General features: G+C 38.2%; 1 protein-coding gene across 1 annotated transcript in view; it reads left to right on the top strand.

Moving 5' to 3' along the window:
• Positions 1 to 12181, top strand: part of POLE4 (DNA polymerase epsilon 4, accessory subunit) — a 267669-nt gene extending 255488 nt beyond the window's left edge. The window contains exon 6 of the transcript XR_015249096.1: positions 9559 to 12181. The gene's annotated coding sequence lies outside the window, so the exon portion shown is untranslated. The remainder of the gene's footprint in view (positions 1 to 9558) is intronic.
• Positions 12182 to 24355: the final 12174 nt, after the last annotated feature.

Raw genomic sequence — 24355 nt, 5'->3', positions numbered from 1 at the left:
TATAGATCTATAATAAGCTGTCTTGTAATCCAGCAGTATAAGTTCTCAATTTTTTTTTTCTTCAAAGTTGTCCTGGCCATTCTTATAGCCCATTTGCATTTGCACACAAATTTTGGAATTTATCAGTTTTTACCAAAAAAACCAACTCTGCTGCAATTTAAATTGGGATTGTTTTGGATATCTAGATTAATTTGGAAAGGATTTACATCTTTACGATATTGAACATTCCAAGCCAAGAATGTAGTGTATCTCTAATTAATTAGATCTTCTTAATGTTTCTCAATTAAGTTTCATAATTTCCAGTAGGGAGGTCTTCCACGTCTTTCATTGGCTATACTGCTAGATGTTTGATCACTCTGATGCTGTTATAAGTGGAAATTTTTCAAATTTTACTTTCTAAATGCTGCTGTATATAGATATACAATTGATCTTTGTGTTTTTATTTTATATTTATAACTCTGATAAATTCATTGGAATCCTCTGGAATTTCTATGAATACAGTCACTGAAAGGAATAAATACAGTTTTAATTCTGTCAGGTTTTGCTTCATATATTTTGACATGGCTATATTATTAGGTGCAGACAAATTTAAGATAAATATGTGTATATTTCTGTTAACTTCACCCCTTTGTCATTATGAAATACACCTCTTCATCTCCATTAACATTTCCTTCCTTTGAATCTACATTGTCTGATATTGGTATTGCTGTGCCTTTATTTTGGTTAGTATTTGCAGAATATATTTTATATTTTAGTTGCAGAATCTTCATTTATTTCTTTCATGGTTTCCAGTTCTCCACTGAAAATTTTCATCTTGTTATTTAATATCTTAAACACATTAGTATAATATCTTTAATGTCCATGTTTGATAATTATAATATTTTGATATCCTGGGGGTTTGTTTATGCTATTTTTCTCTTGATTTTTGGTCAATTTTTGTATTTTTTGCATGCTTAATTATTTTCATTGTATGACATAAAAGGTGTCTGCAAAATTATAGAGCTAATTTTAGGCATTGGATAATGTTATATTCCCCCAGACAGGAGTTATTTCTGCTCCTGGCGTGTGGTTAGAATGACTTTAATCCAATCAGGGCTTGAGCTGATTGAAAGTGACAGTTTGGTCTTTGTGAGGTCTGGTCTATTCTCCGTTCATCATCACTCCTTGAGTAATGTTTTTTGGGAGTCCATGTTGAATCCTTGGACATTTACAAGGGTCCTTCCTTCTTTGTGAGCACTGAAGTCCATTTGTGTGGGCATTCCTTTATTTTTTAAATTTTTTTAGTATACTTGACATGCAATGTTATATTAGTTTCAGGTGTACAACACAGTGATTCGACAATTTTATACATTATGCTGTGTTTACCACAAGTATAGCTACCATCTGTACCCATATATCTCTATATCAATATCATTGATTATATTCTTTATGTGACTTAAACATTTCATAATTGAAGCCTGTATCTCCCACTCCCCTTCACCCATTTTGCCCAACCCCCCATTTTTTGTCTTGTCAACACCATGAAACTACTAACACCTCTGCTCAGTTCATCAGCCTCTTAACCACTGCTTAAGAAAAGGCAAAAGCTTTGAGGGAGAGGGGTCAAGGTGATTGGTGGGAGAGGGAGGCAGCTACTGGGCAATGGGCAGTGCCTATTTAACAAGTATGGCCGTGTTTCAACTTTTTAAAGTTAATTGACTTTATATTTTAGAGACATTTTCGGTTTTTTATTTAAAAAAATGATCAGCATATACAGAAAGTACCTATATACTCTGTCCTGCCACCATTGTTATTAGCCTTAATAGTGCACAGCAGCTAAGTAGCTGCTCCGATTTTTTGCCAGTGCCCCTGTCTCATGGGAGAGGAGCCCAGAGAAGCGCATAGTTTTAGGGTCCTTATCTGTTCCCACCCTGATGACTTTTGGCTTCTATCTGCTTGTCTGAGGTGACAAGCTGGCACTAGTAAGCACATAGGTAAGGGGTATTTTGTCAGTGAATATCTATGAAGAGAACTGATCCCCCACTTTAGAGCCAAAATTCTATCCTATAGACATGGTGTCAAATCATGCTGACAGACGCGTGCCTGCGGAACCATGGGCATTTTATTCCTTTCATCTTCCTAATACAGTGTTACTGGCAGTAGTTTAAAAAAAAATTAAAAAGGAAGGCTTGTGAGGATCAGCTAATGCCTCCACTGGAGCCTGAGCTAAGCAAAGCATAAAAAGCCCTCATATTCCTCTTCCTACTAGCCTCCAAAAAGGGGAAAACATTTCCGACTTAATTTCCTAAGTATTGATCCTGCTTGGACCTGATGCCTGTCTCAGATTTAAAAATAACTTTGTAATATTGAAATATTGCCTCACAAATATCCCTTGAGTTAAACTTCCACAGAGCCCTTTAGTTTAGAACTTTACAGGGGCCTTAACTATCAACAGTAGTTAAGACATGGACAGAAGGTAATAGCAGAAATCTTTTCGGAGACAGTTCCCACTCTTACCTGGACTACTATTATACTTAATATATTTCATAAAGTCTAGATAAAACTGGCATTGGTCAAGGATAATTTCAAAGAAATTTCAACCAGGTGATTTAGGACTTTTGCCTGTCTAATGTCTTTCTGTGTGCCATCAAGTAGTTTTTTCATCTACCACCTTCTTCATTAAGCATTCAAATTGAGAGGGGCTCTGGAATTCTTCAGACACCTTCTTAAATGGATAAAAGCTTTCCAGGAAAATGCAGGCTATTTTTTTCCTTGTCTTCAAGACCCATGTGCATCTGGTGTATCTACTCTGAAATAGTAACACAGTGGACTGCTTGCTTCTTATCAAATAACCCAGTACATCTTGTACCACAGGGTGCTCTGTAATCATCAATATTAATCATATAATTAAAAGCATGGTATTCTACATACATCCAACTGTTTCTTCTTTCTCACCACCACAATGGGAAGGCCCATGGTCTGTCGGTTTTGGTAATGATCCAGTTAAACATCAGTTCTTAATATGATTCCTCGGATCATTAATTGTCAATAGATCTTCCCTTGAATGCTTGAGTCATTTAGTTTTATGGTGTGCAGGTTGACTTGAACACACCCCATACCACATTCTTGTGGAGAAAATTGTCTTGCTACTGCTCTAAGCACTTTGTTTCCATCTCTCCTTCACATCTCAGAAACTGAAAGCTCATCAAAGTTAAATCTGTCTGAAGTCTGTTCATGGAATTTTCTAGAACAGTACTTGGGATGAAAGTGATTTGGGAGTTATTTTATTTCCTGCTTGTCTCCATGTTCTAGTATGAAGACTACTGTGATTAATGGAGAACATAATGAAATATCCCATCTTCCACCGCCTTTAAAGGTATTAGTGTTTGCTCCAGCTAAGGCTTTTTCTCTCCTACCAATTCCATGGACTATGAAAATATATAACAGCTGGCTCTATAATCTGTTCAATGAATTTCAACCTCATCTGTGATTAATAATCATCTTTGGTTTGCTCCACAAATATTTGAGTGCCAGACTCCATGATACATATGGTAAATAAAGTAAGTATGATCCCTGTCCTCAACAGAGGGGCAAATAAATAGCAAAGACAATATAGCATGATAAGCACCATGTTCGAAAAAGCATGGAGCATATAAAAAGGGGACCTGCCCCAGGGCTGGGGAGTCAGAGCAGCGTCACAAGGGGAGTGACATCTGAGCTAGCTAGGTCATGCTATACTAACAAACAGTCTCTATGTCCCAAATAAAATAAAATTTTATTTCTTGCTTTTGCAAGAAGTATTTCCTAGGTCAAAACTAGTCACACGGTTGTACCAAGCTGCAAGGTAGTTACCATGTGCCCAGAAAGAAGAAATGTAAAATAGAATTTTTGACTGCATAACATTGTCTCTGCCACAATTGATCCTTCTGGTCATCATATATTCATTTCATTTTTCCTTCCACACACAGAATACACTGCCCAAGGAAGTTAATTCATTATCCCATCCAGTTAGAGCACCAAGCTGCAAAGTAGTTACCATGTACCTAAAAAGAAGAAATGTAAAATAGAATTTTTGAATGCATAGTATTGTCTCTGGCACAGTTGATCCTTCTGGTCACCATATATTCATTTCATTCTTCCTCTCACACACAGAATACACTCCTGAAGGGAGTTAATTCAGTATCCCATCCAGTTAGAGCATCAAACTGGATAGAGGATCTCTGGATAAATCAGGTATGAATGTGGATTCCATTGGTCTGGAGACATATGAACTAAAAATAGACAAATATCTGTGTTTTCACCCTATACCCTATATGCAATTATAAAATTGGATAGGAGAAAACATAATCATAACATTCTCATTTGGAAAGGAGAAAATAAGAAACACGCAGTCATCACTACTCAATGGCAAGTCTAAAAAATCCTGCTTTGCGGACCTTATGGAGTTCCTCCAACCTAGGATGGTGGTTCCAACCAGGAGCAATTTTGCAACAGAGAACATTTGGCAATGTTTGGAGACATTTTTGGTTGTCACAACTGGGGAAGAGACACTACTGGCATTTAGTGGGCAGAGGTCATGGATGCTGTTAATATCCTAAAATGCATAACCCACAACAAAAACCTACCAGGCCCAAAGGTCAATATTGCCAAGTCTGAGAAACTCTGACCTGGGGGTAAGGAGGATTCCTTGATGAGGCCCTGGTCCTAGTCCCGAGTTCCCTATGGCCTGTGGCTCCTAGTTACTGCCTTCCTGGAGCTTCCTCCCTTTTCCATCTTCCTTTATGGCCACATCTAAATTGTGCACCGAGGACTACATCCTCCTTGAGTACTGCACAGTTGTTACTCTTGTGAGATGGCATTCAAGTGTCTTTTTAAGTCTTGAACAACCACAATTTCTTTCTTTTTTCTCAACTGTTGATTTTTTTAAGTTTCTTTATTTATTTTGAGTTGGGGAGGGGCAGAGAGAGAGGGAGAGAGAGAATCCTAAGCAGGCTCCACACTGTCAGTGCAGAGCCTGATGTGGGGCTTAATCCCACACACCGTGGAACTATGACCTGAGCTGAAGCCAAGAGTCAGATGCTTAACAGACTGAGCCATTCAGGCACCCCTTGATTACTGATTTCTTAAACAGTTAAGCCTTTTCCAAAACATATCTATTTGATTCTGATCAGTTCTTTATATCTGTACCTATACCTGCAGTACTTGATAAGACATATCTGCTCTTTTTCTTTGCTTTATTATCCCCTAAACTCTCTTAATGGAGACTCTTGAATTTCTATGGAAAGGCTTCACAGTTAATCTGATCTCTGACAAGACTGAATTGTAATGGGCCTTTGCCACTCCAAGACTTTCTTAACACCATCTATTCCTGTTTGGGTATAAAAGAAATTGGCTTTTCTAGTTCTTGCAGGCCATGAATTTTTGTACTATTTATTCCCTTTCATTTCTGCTTAATCCCTTTCTGATTTCACCTCTTCTTGTAATTCCTTGCCAAACATAGCCAAATAATATTCAACACATATTTACTAAGTTTCTTCCTTTCAATGTTTTCCATGAGAGAGGTGCTTGGGTGGCTCAGTTGGTTAAGCGTCCGACTTTGGCTCAGTTCATGATCTGTGAATTCGAGCCTCGTGTCGGGCTCTGTGCTGACAGTTCTGAGCCTCGATTCTGTGCTCTCCCTCTCTCTCTCTCCCTCTCTCCCTGCTTGTGCTCTGTCTCTCTCACTCTCTCAGAAATAAATAAACATTAAAAAATTGAAAAAATTAAGTCAATCGTTTCCTCATATGAGAACCAAAACTCCATTAATCACACAAAAAAATTGACTAAGTATTTTTCCTCTTTATAACATAAATTAACATTTCCTAGCCTTGAGTGTCAATTTTCTTACCTCTGCCACCCATCTGCTAAGCCAATGTGACATATATTAGGTTTTTCTGTGTAGTACCCAATTACTAATACCATTTTCTCTATTAGCCAGAGGATACTAGACCATGCTATGGCAACAGACATTCTCGAAACCTAGTGAGTTAACAAAATGCTTCCTGGTTTTTTGCTCACAAAGCCTGCAGTGAGCTTGGATGACTCTCCTCCTTATGACCACTCAGAGATCCCACTTCTTCAATCTTACATCTCTGCCTTCTCAATATGAGGCTCTCAGTTTTCCAGGATAGGAGAAGCCAAGAGACATGAGAACCAGGCAGAAGCTTTCAACTGCCTCACAATGCATATGACACATATCACTTCTGATCATATTTCATTGGTTAAAGCTGGTAATATGGCTCCACCTAACATTAATCGCTAGGGCTGAGAAGTGTACTTCTGTGTGTGTCCCAGAAGAGGGAATATGAAATTGGACTTGATGAGTACAGAGTATTGTCTCTGCTTAGCTGAGAACTTGAAGGATTAGGAGTCAAGTCAGATGAACAGATGTGAGGAGTATTCTGGGCAGAGGGGATTACCTGTGTGAAAGCCTGGAGGCTAGAAAGAAAGTGAATCATTTCAGAAGTGACAGAAGTGTTCTGTGGTTGAATCTTTGTGAGGGCAATGTGGGATGAAGGAGGTGGACGGGAGTAAAGGAAAACCAGCTAGGGGCTGCTATCATGCAAAGCCTTGTAAACCATAGTAAGGAGGAAGGACTTTATCTTATGTCAAAGTGTTATAAGCAGGGGAGTGATAATTTCATAGATACTTATTAGCAAATCATTCTGGCTCCACGGAGTCCAGAAAAGATTGGAGTGTGTAAGACGTGAGACAGGGATCCAGTTAAGACATTGTTGCGGCAGTCCAGGCGGTTTCTGTGAGGGAGCGTGTTTTTAGATGAGATTTACATTTAAGTCAGTGGACTCTGAGTAAAGCAGATTGACCTCCATAATGTGGGTAGGGGTCATCTAATCAGTTGAAGGCCTGAGTAGAATAAAAAACAGATATCCTCCAAGCAAGAGGGAATTCTACAGCTGATGGCTTTTGGACTTGAATTGCAACATCAGCCATTTCCTAGGTCTCTAGCCTGCTGGTACATCCTGCAGATTTTGGACTTGCCAGTCTCCATGATCATGTGAGCCAGTGCTTTAAAATCTTTCAACAGATAGCTAGGTAGCTAGATAATAGATAGTATACCTATATATATTAATTTATATAAGTGTATAAACATCCTATTGGTTCTATTTCTGTGGAAAGCTTTGAGTAATACATATACTAACCATGTAACCTAGTAATTCTACCCCTTGGGATATACCAGAGAAAGACAAGCAGATGAGTACCATTCTTGTACACATACAAGAATGTTAATAGTAACATTGTTCACATTTGCTAGCATTGTTCATATTTGTCCTATACTATAACTACATAAATGTACAACAGTAGAATATATAGACAAATTGTGCTGTGGGTGTACAATGGAATGATACACAGTGAATGAATGGAATGAATAGAATGAATGAAGGCACACACAAAAACATGAATGAATCTTATGAACATAACACTGAATGGAAAGAAAGCAAGATACAAAAAACTATACATGATAAACTCCATCCATATACATTTCAAAAACAAACAAAAGTAAATTATAATTTTAAGGATGCATACTTAAGTGGTAACACTATACAGAAACTAAAAAAGAAGTGATTACCAAAAAATGCTAGAGAATAGTTATTTTTAGGGGATATAAAAAGAAACATATAGGAGACTTCTGAGTGCTGGCAATGTATTTCTTGTCCTGGGTGGCGGTTATGTGAATCTTCACTCATAATTTTTCAATATACCATTCATTTATGTTTAAAGCATTTTATATATATTTTCGCTACAATGTAAAAAAGTTTTTAAGAGAAATCTACTTATGATACTTTTCTGAAATGCTCCCCATTTTTTTTTCAATCAGAGGGTGTTTTGTTCTGACCACTGGATCAGATAAAATGTGCCCATCTTCCGCTCTGCTCCAGTAGAATGGTGTTAGTTTGTGTGTGGTGGGGGAGGGGGGGTGGCTAATCCTAATACGGATGGGGCCTGGTCACTCTTATTCCCTAAAAAGATTAACAATCCCGACATGACCTCAAATTGCTGGGCCATATTCACTTTAACTTCTACCACTAAGCCTGTAGCAGAACTTCTGTGTCTTTAGGCTTTTCCTTCTGTTAATTTGCTTTTTCTAATTACAAGTGACAGTGAGGATCTAAAGAGGCCTTGAGACATTAATACAATCTGAGTGTCCACAATACCAAGTCACTGTTTAGTCTCTGTTGTCACAGGTTCCAAATAGGCCTGCTTTGGCCAGTCTCCAATTACTGGCCTTTGTTCACTGTTTTTGTTTTTGTTTTTTTTGTGATTAGCACTTTTGACATAGTTCCAACTGGTAGGTGGTTTTGCCTGCATTTTGATGCAGTGTTAAATGTCCATGAATTTTTTTTTAGATAGTCACAACAAAGGCTCTAGTAATTTTGAGGTTATATATGACCTCTAGTGCAGAAAACACTGACTTTCTACAATTTTTCTTTTCTTCCCTGTGTCAGGAACCTGCCAGTAGGGCACCATTTCAGTAGCATATTGTAGATACAATTTTAAAATCTCTTTCTGCACGAATTAGGCATCACAGAGTCCCCAAACATGCATATTTGGTGTACCATTTGCTTCTTCCCTGAATTTTTACTGCTTTCCCTCTTGCCTGTCACAGAGGCTTATCCCAAGGGATTCTGCACAGAGAAATGAAGCAGGACAGGGGATTTGGATCAATCCAAACTTAATTGCTATCATGAGTCTCTCTTTCTCCACTTAAAAAAAAAAAAAAGTAACAAATTTGGTTTCAGTTGATGCTGGCTTATCCATAGCTTCTAGGACCTCTCTTCATTTGACACTTCTCCTACCTAAAGCAATTCATGTAAATTTGTGATTTTCCCATTCTATGTTGGCCATATATAGCCATGAAGTGTTCGGCCTAATTCATAAACAATGTTTGTCCCCAGGAAATTAACCAACTTCAACAACTATTCTCTTTCTTGGGTAAGACTGGCCTAACCTTGGGAATTAGCACATATTTTGAGGCATGACTCTGTCAGTGGTTGAGCAGTCATGATGCAGATGCCCTCCTGACTCTATTTTCTGGAAAATGATTACTTTATTATGCTGATGGACATTATTTCAGAATTCATCTATAACCTTGGACTTAAATCCTCCAAAATATAATCTTCGTTTACAGAAGCCATACTTAAATGTGGGGTTGTGTTAACTACAAAAAATCTGATTACAATGGTTCTTGGCCCCATCCATTATTAAAAGAACCATTTTGGCCCCTGAAAACTCTCCTCCAGTTATTTCTAGAAATTTCCAGGAAGTCTTTTTTTTTTTTTTAACATTTATTTATTTTTGAGAGAGAGAGAGAGAGAGAGAGAGAGAGAGACAGAGCATGAGCAGGGGAGGGGCAGAGAGAGAGAGGGAGACGCAGAATCCAAAGCAGGCTCCAGGTTCTGAGCTGTGAGCACAGAGGCCCACAGGGGGCTCCAACTCACCAACCGGAAGATCACGACCTGAGCCCAAGACAGGCGCTAAACCGACTGAGCCACCCAGGCGCTTATTAACAAATCCTGTCAGATTCCAGTTCAAGATGGCGACTTCGGAAGGCTCTGAGCTCACCTCCTCCACAGAGCACACGGAATTTACACGTATAAATAGGATAGTTCCTCCCGAAGAGATCTGAAGGCTGATGGAACAGCTACTGAATAGCCAAAGACAGGAAGAAGGACAAGGCGGAGACACGGTAAGAAAGGGAAAACCCACCCCGACCCTGCGAGCCACAGTGGGGAGGGATAGTATTGAAGAACCCGGAACAGATTCTCTGGCCTGGGACACAGAAAAGAAGCCACGGTCTACAAGAGAAACAACACTAGAACTCTGCCGAGCGGTGGAAGAGAAAGCTGACCTGGTCAGAGGGGCGGGAGGACAGTGCGGTTTATGTTCCAAATTCTACCTTAAAAGCCTGGGCCAGAGCAGGGTCACCATAATGGGCAGTTCCAGTCCTGACCAGGAGCTCTCGTGACGGGGAGCTCACGACCTCAGTGAGCGGAGGGTCGGCAGGCCCACGCCAGAAAAAAAGCACAGAAAAAAAGCCACAGACTAAAAGGGGCCAAGGAACTGTGGGAGCGCTCCCTAGCCGCTCCCCAGCCGCTCCCCACCTCAAAAGTCCAGACTGGAGTGGGGTCTGGCCGCCATAAGGGGCGGTTTCCAACACCATTAGTAGTGTGTCCTGACACCGTAACTGGTGGGACAGATGGTCACAGAAGGCTTGCCACCTCAGCAGGCTCAGGGTCTGCGGGCACACAGAAGAAAAAAAAAAAAAGCTTAAAAGAGCCAAGTTAACTGTGGGAACGCTCTCCCATCCCCCCACTTTGAGCCCAGACTGGAGCAGGGTCTGGATGCCTTAAGAGGCCTGTTCAGTGCCATCATTAGTGGGCCGTGATGCCATAACTGGTGGGTTCCATGGTCACAGGGAGCTTGTGACCTCAGCAAGCCCAGGGTCCTGAAGCCCTTGCGAGCCCCATTCATGCTGGGGCACAGAGAAAAAAACGCACAGTTTAAAAAGGCCAAGGCACTGTAGGACCTTGCTCCCCTCCTCCACCTTAAAATTCTAGACCAGAGCAGGGTGCAGTGCATGGTGAACTTGGGACCTCAGTGTGCTCAAGAGCCACAAGCCCATACCGGGCCCATCGCCCTGTGGTGCTGGGGCACAGAAAGCAAGCCACAGTTTTGTGGGCTTTTTGGTTTTTGTTTTTACTTTTAAAATTTTGTCTTCTTTTGTCTTTTTATTTCCTTTTCCTTCCCCCCCCTTTTAAATTTTTACATTTTCTATTATTATTATTATTTCTTTATTCTTTCTATAAAACACTACCGTTTATAGTAGTAATTAGCATATTCAGCCACAGCTACACCCAGCCAGCAAAAGTCATCAAGCACACACAGTCTGCATGGGGGACACCATATACAAGACCATGCCTTCAACTATAGAAGAAGTAGGCATTTCGCCTAATCCACAGAAACAAACACGGAAAGTCAAGCAAAATGGGGAGACAGAGGAAGATGCTCCCAAAGAAAGAATAAGAAAAAAAAAAGCCTCAAAAAGAACTAAATGAAACAGAGTTAAGCAATATACCTGATAAATAATTTAAAGTAATGATTGTAAAGATACTCACTGGGCTAGAGAAGAGTAGAAGAACTCCGTGAGACTTTTAATAAAGAGATAGAAAAATATTAAAAAGAACCAATCAGAGTTGAAAATTCAATAACTGAAATTAAAAACAAAACAAAACAAAAAACACTAGAGGGAACCACCACTAGATTAGAGGATGCAGAAGGCTGTATCAGCAATCTGGAAGACAGGGTAATGGGAAGCACCCAAGCTGAACAGCAAAGAGAGAAAATAATTTTTAAAAAAGAGGGTAGATTAAGAGATCTCTTGGACAACATCAAGCAAACAAACATTTGCACTATAGGGGTCTCAGAAAAAGAGGAGAGAGAATGTAGTAGAAAAATTATTTGAAGAAATAATAACTGCAAACTTCCCTAATCTAGCAAGGGAAGTAGATATACATATCCAAGAAGCACAGAGTTCCAAACAAAATGAACCCAAGGAAGTCGACACTATGGCACATAAGAATTAAAATGTCAGAGGTTGAAGATAAAGAGAGATTTTCAAAAGCAGCAAGAGAGAAACAAAAAATTACCTTCAATAGAAAACCTTTAAGGCTATCCACTGATTTTTCAGCAGAAACTTGGCAAGCCATAAGGGAGTGGCATGATATATTCAAAGTGCTGAAAGGTAAAAAAAAACCCTACAGCCAAGAGTATTCTACCTGGCAAGATTTAAAGGAGAGAATTTCCCAGACAAACAAAGGGTAAAAGAGTTTATTCACCACTAAACCAGCCTTACAAGAAATGTTAAAGGGGCTTATTTAAGTGGAAATGAAATGGACATAATTAGACATAAGAAAAATATGAGAGGTGCCTGGGTGGCTCAGTTGATTAAGCATCCGACTTCAGCTCAGGTCATGATCTCGTGGGTTAGTGAGTACAAGCGCAGCATCAGGCTCTGTACTGACAGCTCAGAGCCTGGAGAATGCTTCAGAATCCATGACTCCCTCTCTTCTGCCCCTCCCCTGCTCATGTCCTGTCTCTCTCTGTCTCTCAAAAAATAAATAAATGTTTAAAAAATAAATTAAAAGGGGCGCCTGGGTGGCGCAGTCGGTTAAGCGTCCGACTTCAGCCAGGTCACGATCTCGCGGTCCGTGAGTTCGAGCCCCGTGTCAGGCTCTGGGCTGATGGCTCGGAGCCTGGAGCCTGTTTCTGATTCTGTGTCTCCCTCTCTCTCTGCCCCTCCCCTGTTCATGCTCTGTCTCTCTCTGTCCCAAAAATAAATAAAAACGTTGAAAAAAAAATTTTTTTTTAAAAATAAATTAAAAAAAAAGAAAAAAATGAATAAAAAGATGTAAATTATAACAACATATACACAAATATAGAGAAGGGAACACAAAGAGAAAAAAAGGGGAAAAAGATCTTTTTCTGTTTTTTTAAAGAATGTTTGTGAAATTAAATGACCATCAAATTAATATGAATTGCTATTTACTTAGGATGTTATATATGAACTTTATGGTAACCACAAACCCAAAACCTATGATAGATACACAAAAAATAAAGAGAAAGGAAGCCTAACAAAACACTATAGATACTCATTAATCACAAAGAAAGAGAGGAAGAGAAGAAGAAAGTAACAAAGAAGAACTACAAAACCAGAAAACAAATTTTAAAAATGCTAATAAGTACATACCTATCAATAATTACTTTAAATGTAATTGGCATAAATGTTCCAATCAAAAGACATAGAGTGGAGGAATGATAAAAAAACAAGACCCATGTTTATGCTGCCTGAAGAGACTCACCTCAGACCTAAAGATGCATACAGACTGAAAGTTAAAAAAAAAATTCACTGTGCAAATGAAAGCCAAAACAACAAACAAACAAACAAACAAACAAAACCCAAACCCAAAACAAAGATGGAGTAGCAATACTATCTCAGACAAAATTGACCTGAAAACAAAGATAAGAGACAAAGAATTGAATAATGATAAAGGGATCATTCCAACAGGAGGCTATAACAATTGTAAATATCTTTGCACCTAAAAGTGGAGTATATAGGTACAGAAAATATTAATAAACATAGAGAGAAATTGGCAGTAACACAATAATAGTAGGGGACTTTAACACCCCACTTACATCAATGGATAGATCATCCAAACAAAATCAATGAGAAAACAATGTTTTTGAATGACATATTGGATCAGATGGACATAATGAATATATACAGAAAACTCCATCCAAAAATAACAGAATAAACGTTATTTTCAAGTGCACATGGGACATTCTCCATATATATCACATATTAGGCTGTTAAGCCTCAATAAATTTAAGAAGATTGAAATCATACCATGTATCTTTTCCAACCACAACAGTATGAAGCTAGAAATAAATCACAAGAAAAAAACTGGAAAAAACACAAACATGTGGAGACTAAACAACATGATACTAAACAACCAATGGATCAAAGAAGCAATAAAAAAAAAATGCATGGAGACAAATGAAATGAAAACACAATGGTCCAGAATCTCAGAGACACAGTGAAGCAGTCCTAAAAGGGAAATGTATAGCAAACAGGCTTAACTCAGGAAATAATAAAAAACTCAAGCAATCTAAAATGACACCTAAAGGAACTAGAAAAAAAGAACAAAGCCCATAATGAATAGAAGAAAGGAAATAATAAAGATCAGAGCAGAAATAAATGATGTAGAGACAAAAATAATAAAAATAAATTAAAAAAAAAACAAAAATTAATGAAACCAAGAGCTAGTTCTTTGAAAAGATAAACAAAATTGACAAACCTTTAACTAGACTCATCAAGAGTCTGGACCCAAATAAATAAAAGGAACCAAATAAATAAAAGCAGAAATGAGAGAGAAGTAACAATTGACACCACAGAAATACAAAGAATTGTAAGAGAATACTATGAAAGATTACATGCTAACAAACTGGACAACCAAGAAGAAATGGATAAATTTCTAGAAACATGCAGTCTTCCAAAACCGAACCAGGAAGAAATAGAAAATCTTAATAGACTGATTACAACTAACAAAATAGAATTGGCTATTTAAAAACTACCAAAAAAAAAAAAAAAAAAAATCCAGGACCAGATGGATTCACAAGTGAATTCTGCAACATATTTAAAGAAGAATTTATACCTATTCTTCTCAAACTATTTCAAAACCTGGAAGGAAAGCTTCCAAATACATTCTATGAGGCCAGCATTACCCTGATACCAAAGCCAGACAAACACACCACAAAAAAAAAAAAAAAAAAAAAAAAAAAGGAAGAAGAAAAGAAAAAGAAAAAAGAAACATACAGGCCAATAGATGCAAAAATTTTTAATAAAATATTAACAAACTGAATCCAACAACACTTTAAAAAGATCATTCACTGCAATCAAGTGGGATTCATTCCCAGATTGCAAAGATGGTTCAATATTCACAAATCAATCAATGTCATACACCACATCAACCAAATGAAGGATAAAAATCATATGATCTTCTCAATGGATGCAGAAAAATATTTGACCAAATTCAACATCCATTTATGATAAAAACACTCAACAAAATGGAAGTAGAAGGAACATACCTCAACATAATCAGGGCCATATGTGAAAAACTCACAGCTAACATCATCCTCAATCATGAAGAACTGAGAGCTTTTCTCCTAAGGTCAGGAACAAGACAAGGATGTGCACTTTCACCACTTTTATTCAACATAGTCCTGGAAGTCATAGTCACAGCAATCAAACAACAAAAAGAAATAAAACCATCCAAATTGGTAAACAAGAAGTAAAACTTTCACTATTTTCAGATCACATTATATTATATAAAGAAAATGCTAAAGACTCCACAAAAAACTACGAGAACTAATAAGTGAATTCAGTAAGGTCATAGGATACAAAATCAATAAACAGAATTCCATCCATTACATTTCTAATAATGAAGTACAGAAAGAGAAATTAAGAAAACAAACCCATTTAAAATTGCATCAAAAATATTAAAATACCAGGATACCTGGGTGGCCAAGTCAGTTGAAGCATCCAACTCTTCATATCAGCTCAGGTCATGATCTCACGGTCATGAGATCAAGCCCCACATCTGGCTCTATGCTGAGTGTGGAGTCTGCTTGGGATTCTCTCTCTCTCCCTGTCTCTCACAAAATAAATAAACTTTTTTTTCAAAAATCTTAAATAATAAAAAAATATATCTAGGAATAAACTTAACTAAAGGGGTGAAAGACCTATATATGAAAACTAAAAAACACTGATGAAAGAAACTGGAGATGACATAAACAAATGGCAAAATATTCCATGCTCATGGATTGGAAGAAAAAATATCATTAAAAGGTCCATATCACCTAAGGCAATCTACAAATTCAATGCAATCCCTATCAAAATACCAATGGCATTTTTCACAAAGCTAGAACAAATAATCCAAAAATTATATGGAGCCATAAATGACCCCAAATGCCAAAGCAATCCTGAGAAAGAAGAACAAAGCTGGAGGTATAATAATTCTAGATCTCAAGATATACTACAAAGCTGTAGTAATCAAAACAGTATGGTACTGGCACAAAAATGGACACATAGATCAATAGAACAGAATAGACACCTCAGAAATAAACCCATACTTATATGGTAAATTAATTTATGACAAAGGAGAAAAGAATATACAATATGGAAAAGATAGTCTTTTCAATAAATGGTGCTGGGAAAGCTGGACAGCTACATGTAAAAGAATAAAACTGGATTAGTTTCCAACACCATACACAAAAATAAACTCAAAATGGAATAAAGACATAAATGTGAGACCTGAAACCAAAAAATTCTAGAAAAGAACACAGGCAGTCATTTCTCTCACATCTGCCATAGTAATATTTTTCTAGATATGTCTCCAAATGCAATGACAGCAAAAGCAAAAATAAACTATTGGAACTACATCAAAATAAAAAGCTTTTGTACATCAAGAGAAAACAAAAAGACAACCTATTAAGTGGACAAATATATATGTAAATTATGTATCTAATAAAGGGTTAATATCCAAAATATATCAAGAAATTGTACAACTCAATATCAAATAATCTGATTAAAAAATGGACATTTTTCTGAAGAAGAAATACAGATGGCTAACAGGTATATGAAAAGATGCTTATAATCACTAATCATCAAGGAAATGCAAACCAAAACCACAATGAGCTATCATCTCATGCCTGTCAGAATGGCTAAAATCAAGAAGGCCAGAAGCAATAAGGGTTAGTTAAGATGTGGAGAAAAAGGAACTCTCATGTGAACTGGTATAGCCAGTGTGGAAAATAGTATGGAGGTTCCTCAAAAAATTAAAAATAGAAATAGCATATCATCCAATCTTTCCACTATTGGGTATTTACCCAGAGAATACAGAAACACTAGCTCAAAAAGATATTTGCACCCCTATGTTTGTTGCAGCAGCATTATTTACAATAGCCAAGACATGGAAGCAACCTAAGTCCATCAACAGATGAATGGATAATAAAAGTGTGGTTTACACATGCACACACACAAACACACACACATTGGAATATTACATAGCTATAAAAAGGATCAGGTCATGCCATCTGAGACAACACAGATGGATCTATGGGATGTTATGCTAAGTGAAAGAAATCAGACCGAGGAGGACAAATACCATATGATTCCACTCCTAATGGAATCTTAAAAAAATGATTAAACAAACAAAAAGCAGAAACAGAACCATAAATACAGAGAACAAACTGATGGTTTACCAGAGGGGAGGGAGGTGGGGGATTGGGCAAAATGGGTGAAGGGGAGTGGGAAAAAGAATCCTGTCAGCTATCACATAGTGCTTGCTATTTCTTAACTCCTGCTCCAGCTCTCTTTCATGAGACCTGCCATTGTCCCCCCATCTCGGCTGCCCACTAGTGAGCAGCCACCCTCTAAGATCTCTAACCCCAACATGCCTCATTGAGAACTAGTCTAATCAGAAGTTGGGGTGCTGTTCATGCCCCCTTTGAATGACTTTCTTTGCACCTCAGTGTCCTACAGTGTTTCAGTGAAATACTTCACCCCATTTTGTTTGCAGCTGATCTTCTCTCAGGACACACTCATGAGCCTTCACAGAAGTAATTTCCATTCTTCCTCAATTATGCCTTCTTTTCAATCATTTACATACCCTCAAGAGTTCTAAATTCAGCCCTGTTGACATCAGACCTACATTTTACTTTAAAAATTTTTTCTGCATTAAGATGCTTCTTCATAAGTGGAGGAAATTCAAAGACCATGACAATAATAGGAAGAAGAAATAGAAACATCTTTAGGATCCAAGTAATCCTCCCCAAAGAAATGTATTAATCTTATCATGCCATTTGAAAGTTTGAGTTCTGGCTTGAGAGTGATTCTTGGTGAAAAATTCAGAAAACTATTTGACAAGGCTTAATCATCCATATTCTCTTTAGACATAAAATTACTCTAGCATAGAGCTGTATTCTGGAGGATAAAGGGTAAGAAGCTCTGGTGGTAATTGGAGGACACAGAAAGTGACTCTCTGGGGAATAATAAAATTGATGCAGGAATAGAAAAAACAAGATAGTGCTTCCAGTGGTTATAAAATAAATTCTATTTGCCATTATTGAAGAGTGTGCTGTCAGAGGGAAAGTAGACTAGAGAGGCACAAGCTATGGGGTTTTTTTGCAAAGTGAGAAGTGAGTAAAGAGACTGAAGTCTAGACATCCAGGGAGGTTTGGTTCAGGCTGGTGGTGGGGATGCCAGTGGAATGAGATGGTTATGGTTCTGCAGATCAGCAGTAGCAGGAGCAAGGGGTGAGTACACAAAGCACTTGCTCTCCCATGAGGGCTAACCTGTAGGCTTGCCTGTTACTTGTGGCAGAGTTAGGTGGAGTGGATAAAGTGAAACTAGTATAACCTTGGCTTTCCACAGATTTAGGAGATAGAAAACCTTCCAGCACTTAGGTGTTAGAAAACCACATGGCCTGCTTGGGCTGCAAACAGGTCTTTTAGTGAGTATGCATCACTTCCCATACTCAGGAACATTAGGGTCCCTTCTCTTTTTATCTTCATTGTTAGACAACCCCGTTTCTCTTTATCCAAGTTTCTGCTTCATGATATCCCTACTTTTGGCCAAAATCTCATGGAATGTGCATTTGCCTCAGCAATGGCTGACACTGTGACATTCAGAGTGGTTTCCAAAGGCAGCAACCATCACGAATGCCTCTTGGTCACTATAGACATGCAGAGCTTTATCTCTGCTTGACAGGTTAGAGCCTGAAGTTATCTTAGAAATCAACTTCTTCCATGTGATAGTTTATTAGGCCAACAGTTATTTATTGATGATCCCCTACGCTAGATGCTGGAGCTACAGAGATGACCAAGACAGAGTGAATCCTACACTGATGGCATTTACAATGGACAGACAGGGGTAAGATTGGGTGTGATGAAATTCCATTGGGGCAGCCCCTACCCTTGCATTGAGGGATCAGGGAAGGTTTCCTAGAGCCAATGACAGATGAGCTGGAACCAAAGGATGAGAAGGAGCAGCCAGGCAAAGTGAAGGCAGGAAACTGAGGCCAGAGAAATTAAGAGTAGAGCCAGGACTATTTCTCAACCCTCAAATTCCCAGTACCTTGTTTATTCATGGAACATAGAATGGTAAATCCTAAGCCATAGAGTTACAGAGAAGAAATCATACCCTCTTCCTTCAACAATCCCATTGTCTGATAGAGAAATAAGTACATAAACAAACACAACATGATGAGATAAACACTTTGATAGCTTCAAGCACCAAGAATTTATTATGTGTTCAAAGGTGACATTTTACTCTGACTGTGGTCAGGAAGGGGGATCAGGTGATTTTGGAGGTAAATTTGGATGAAAATTAGGTGGTCACCAGGTAAAGGGACCAAGGAAAGCAGTTCAGATACTTTCCTGGAAAGCCTCCTTTTCCTTTGGAAGGCTCAGAAGCACCCAATCCAGTGGCATATTTGATGAATTATGTGTCATTCAATATGACTGGAACACGTGTATGGGAAAGGGAAGGAGATCAGGAAATGGGACTAGAGAGGCAGGCAGAAGCCACATTCCCGAGGGATTTGTAGTGGGTTATGTTAAAAAGTTAGAAATTATCCTTGAAACAATGGAAGCTAGTGAATGACTTAATTTGAGACTAGCCACATTTTTTTTCCTTGAAAGAACACTTTATCGATAATAAGGAGAATGTGTGGGGAAAGGTAAGATTAAGGTAGGGAGACTAGAGGAAAAGCCATCAAAGGAGTCCTTGTGTCTGTGGTTGTCTGAATTAAAGCAGTGTGAATGAAGGGAAGTAGAGGATTTTGAGAAATACTTAGGAGTGAAATTAAGGTTCTGACTTGCCTGAGACCTTCCTGGTTTTAGCAGTGAGAGTTCAAAACGCTAGAACTCCTCAATCCTGGGAAAAGTAGGATGATTGGTCATCCTCGATGGAATTAACCCTGCAGTGAGAGGGATAGGTAGAAAGAGAAGTCAAAGGTGACTTTCAGGGTTTTAGATGGTCATCTCGGCCAACAATGGCACCATTTATTAAGATAGGGAAATATAGAGAAGAGTTGCAGAGTTGGGATCTGGGTAATATAAAAAAGTAATTTTGGACCTGATGGGTTTAGGTGATTATGCTATATCCATTGGAGATTTTTAGATGGTGGGATATGGTTCTAGAGCTCAATCATCAGAGCTGGGTTGCAAATAGAGACTTGGGAGTCAGGTACAGATAAATAGTATTTGGAAAGACTTCTGGTCAATATGGAAAACAAAGCAGACACAGGAAAACCTCTGTCCTCTGTCTGTTAACTATCGTCTATCTATCTATGCCAGATAATTTGGAATTAGTTTACTTTAAACATATAGTCAATATTTAAAATATAAAAGTAAATTTTTAGGGATCAGAAATGAAGAGAAAATCCTAAACCATTATGCTGAGCTACATTGTAAACAAAGATCCAAGAGAGGAATAGGGAATCTTGTGGACACTAACTTTTTATGTAAGGTCTAAAGTCAAGGATCTAAACTGAAACAGGACCCTCTGTACGAAGTTGGACATCAGGAAGGGGTTGCCATATCTCTGAATGAGCATGAAGCAGGCCACCTGTTCTGAGTCATTCTGGGAAAAGAGTAATTTCAGAGAAATCAGAACCTCAATCTAACGCTGCATAGATTTCCTTGTGATGGATGTCCTGTGGGAAACATTCCTGCTTAAAAAACAAAGCACATGAGGCAACAGCGTGAGGGTAGACAATCCCTAACATGAGAGTCAGAAAGCACAAAAAATGACAGAACTCACAGATAATAAAGCATTCTGGAAGAGACTTTAAATTTGTTTAAAAATTTACAGGAATGAGGGAAGGAATAAAATATCTAAGACTAGTGTGGGACATTATGAATAAAGAACAAGTAGACAAAATAAATATTTAGAATAAAAAACATTTATTGAAATAAAAAATATCTGAATAAATAGGTTAAACATAAGACTAGATAGCTAGAGAATTAGCCAACTGAAATATCTGAAGAAATGACTCAGAATGTAGCACAGAGGGATAAAGAGATGGAAAATATGAAAAAGAAATTAAAAGATATTTAGAACCTAATGAGTAGCTTTAATATACATCTAAACAGCATTCAAGGAGGGCCTAAAGAGGATAAGGGAGAGAGAATTTCTAAAGGAATATTGGTGAACAATTTTTCAATATTAAAAACTGGTGTGGGTCTTTAGAGAAAAATGATATGCCAAATCCTCAGCAGGATAAATCAAAGAAATCTATACTTAGACAACTTGTAATAAAATTTCAGCCATCATGGATATTGAGAAAACCTTAAAAGCTACCAAAGAGAAAGCACAGATTATTTATAAAGAAATGACATTCAGACTGACAGCAGATTTCTCATCAACAGCAGATGCCAGGGACAAAGAAAAACCATCTTTCCAGTGCTGAGGGAGGAAAGAAAACCCAGAACTCTATGTAAGATTAAATGATCACTCAAGAATAAGGGCTAAATAAGAATATTTTCATAAAGAAATTTATTGCCCGCAGGCACATCCTCAAGCAATTGCTGAAGGATTCACTTCAGTAAGAAGTATATTGAAATCAGGAAAAAAATGGTGAGAAGAATAATCATTGAACAAAGATACTTGTAAAATGCAATCTGATAATTGACTAAAAAATATTTTTAAAAAGTTTTATTCAAAAATAAGGTGAAATTATGTTTTCAACAATAACATGGAATATGGGAGAAGTTTTCTTTGTGGAAATGTTCTAAGGTACTTATGCAGGGGGGTGATAGGTATAATTCTGGAGTAGAGTATGCACTTTACAATTTAAGGATGGCATGGAAGCAACCTCGGTATCCACTGATAGACCAACACACACAATGGAATATTACTCAGCCATAAAAAATGAGATCTTGCTATTTGTGACAACATGGATGGACCTAGAGGATATTATGCTATGTGAAATAAGTCAGACTAAGGAAGACAAATACCTTATGTTTTCACTCATATGTGGGAATATAAAAACCAAACCAACCAAACAAAAAAGCAGCATCAGACCTATAAGTACAGAGAAAAAACTGATGGTTGCCAGAAGGCAGGGAGGTGGAGGATGGGCAAAATTGGTGAAGGGGAGTGGAAGATACAGACTTCTGATTATGGAATGAATAAGTCATGGGGATAGAAATCACAACATAGGGTATATAGTCAATGATATTGTAATAGTGTTGTATGGTGATAGATGGTACCTATACTTGTGGGCATGGCATAATGTATAGAGAAGTTGAATCACTGTGTTGTAAATCTGAAACTAATGTAACATGTGTCAACTACACTCAAAAATTAAAAAAAAAATAACAGAGTTTAAGGATGGCAACAAAAATAATATAAACAAAATGATTTCCAAAACAGTAAAGGAAAAAAAGGAAAAGGGAAAGAAAAGAATTAAATAAATTCAACAAATGACAGGGAGAGAGGAAAAAAATACATCATAAAAAACACCAAGTAAAATGGTAGAAATAAGGGACGCCTTGGTGATTCAGTCGGTTAAACAACCAACTTTGGCTCAGGTCATGATCTCACGGTTTGAGTTTAAGCCCCGCATCAGGCTCATTTCTGTCAGCACAGAGCCTACTTCAGATCCTCTGTAAATTAAAAAAAAATCATTAAAAAAAGAAATAGGGTCTGGGGTGCCTGAGTGGCTCAGTTGTTTAAGCATCCGACTCTTGATTTCAGCTCAGGTCATGATCTATCTCACAGTTTGTGAGTTCAAGCCCTGCACCAAGTTCTGTGCTGATGGTGCAGAGCCTGCTTGGGATCTTCTCCCTCTGCCCCTCCCCTGCTTATGCACACACACACTCTCTCTCTCAAAATAAATAAACTTTTTTAAAAACTTGGGAATTTATTCCAACATGATTGATGTATTAGGGGGTATTTGGAGCATAATAGAAAATTTACATTTACTTTTGTATGATTCTGTCTGCAAGAAACACTGGATGGATACTGAAAAGGACACCCTAGTGGACCAAGCTGTGTAGGAGTACACGGGATGCAAGTGTTCCAAACATCCATCAGCTCCTCGGTTCACCCCAGGTGCTGTAAGCCACACCCATCCACACCTGCTTCCAGATGGCCCTCCTTCCACAGCGTCCTAAGAACTGCCACCCTCCTGACAGCTACTGCCACAAGCAAACTTCAGGTGTTTTCAAGGTAAAATGTCAAATCTTTTGCAGTATGTTTGTATTTCTTAACTGAATAAAACATATAAAACTGTGCTACTATGTTTTTCTATCTTTTAAAAAATATGCTACTGATGATGTTTTTGAGTATTGTTCCTCTAAACCCACTTTTCTCATAAGCCCTGTGATTTTTTAAAAAAAAAAAATTGTTACTGTTTATTTATTTTTGAGAGCGTGAGCGTGAGTGGGGAGGGGCAGAGAGAGAGGGAGACGCAGAATCTGAAGCAGGCTCCAGGCTCTGAGCTGTTAGCACAGAGCCCAATGTATGGCTCAAACTTGAAATTGATGAGGTCATGACCTGAGCCAAAGTCAGACATTAACCGACTGAGCCACCCAGGAACCCCATAAGCCCTGTGATTTTTACTGCCATCACAGATTTTTACCATCACAATGTGGTAATTTTAACAATGTGTATGTCATATCACAGTAGAAGTCACTGTATATTTAAACATTACCAGAGTATAATAACATAAAAGGTTTAATATTAAAGGAATGAGCTATACTAGCAAAAATAAACCAAAAGAAAGTTGAGGTAACAATCTTAATATCAGACAAGGAAGAATTTAAAATAAAATGTATTAATAGAGTAAAGATGTTTGGGTTACAGGAAAAAATTGGGGGGTCAGTCTTTATTGGGAAGAACATCTCCACTGAAACTGGGAAGGAAGAGGTTAGGATGAGCCGGAATAAATGTGTCCCCAGAGGAGTAGGGGTGGATATTGGGGAAACTCCTGCCTGGTACCTGTATTCTGCCTTGGAAGCAGGAAGAAATCAATGTGGCAGTATGAACAATATCTCCCAAAGGTGTCCCTGTCCAAATCCCTGGAACATGTGAATATATTACCTTGTATGGCCAAAAGGACTTTGCAGATGTGATTAAGTTAAATGTTTTCATATGGGGATATTATCCTGGGTTATCCAGGTGGGCCCAATATAATCACAAGCGTCTGTAATTAAAAGGAAGGCCGTGGGAGCAAAGTCAGAGTAGGAGATGGGACCACAGAAACAAAGGTGGTAGTGATGTGAGAAGAGGGGCGGGAGGGAGGCCTTCAGAAGCTTTGAAAAGCAAGGAAACAAATTCTCTCCTGCAGTCTCCAAAAGGAACACAGCCCTGCCGGTATCTTGATTTGAGACTTCTGACCTCCAGAACTGTAAGAGAATACATTTATACTGTTCATGTGAAGTCACTACCTCTGTGGTAATTTGTTACAGCAGTAGCAGAAAACGAACAACACCAGCTCCCGTATGTAAGAAGAAAGCCCTTATGACAAGGGCCTGAGGAAAGTGAAATGCTCACTGTAGAGACCAGGAGAGGAAGCTGGGGAGGGACACACAGGTTTCTAGGCAGCAACAAAGCCCAGCATATATTGGCAACCTTGAATGTATCATGAGACCAGTGGTTGTGCAGGAAAAGAAAAGGCAGAAAACTGGGTTCATTCGGAACTGGAGTTTTTCTAGGCAAGTGTGGCAGAGGAATTCATAGGCAAGAGAGAAC

The sequence above is a fragment of the Puma concolor genome, chromosome A3 (genome assembly GCF_028749965.1).
Source record: "Puma concolor isolate L17-30 chromosome A3, mPumCon1.1.hap2, whole genome shotgun sequence".
Taxonomy (NCBI): Eukaryota; Metazoa; Chordata; class Mammalia; order Carnivora; family Felidae; genus Puma; species Puma concolor.
The sequence above is the reverse complement of the archived record's forward strand: the minus strand, read 5'-3'. Positions and strand labels throughout refer to the sequence as shown.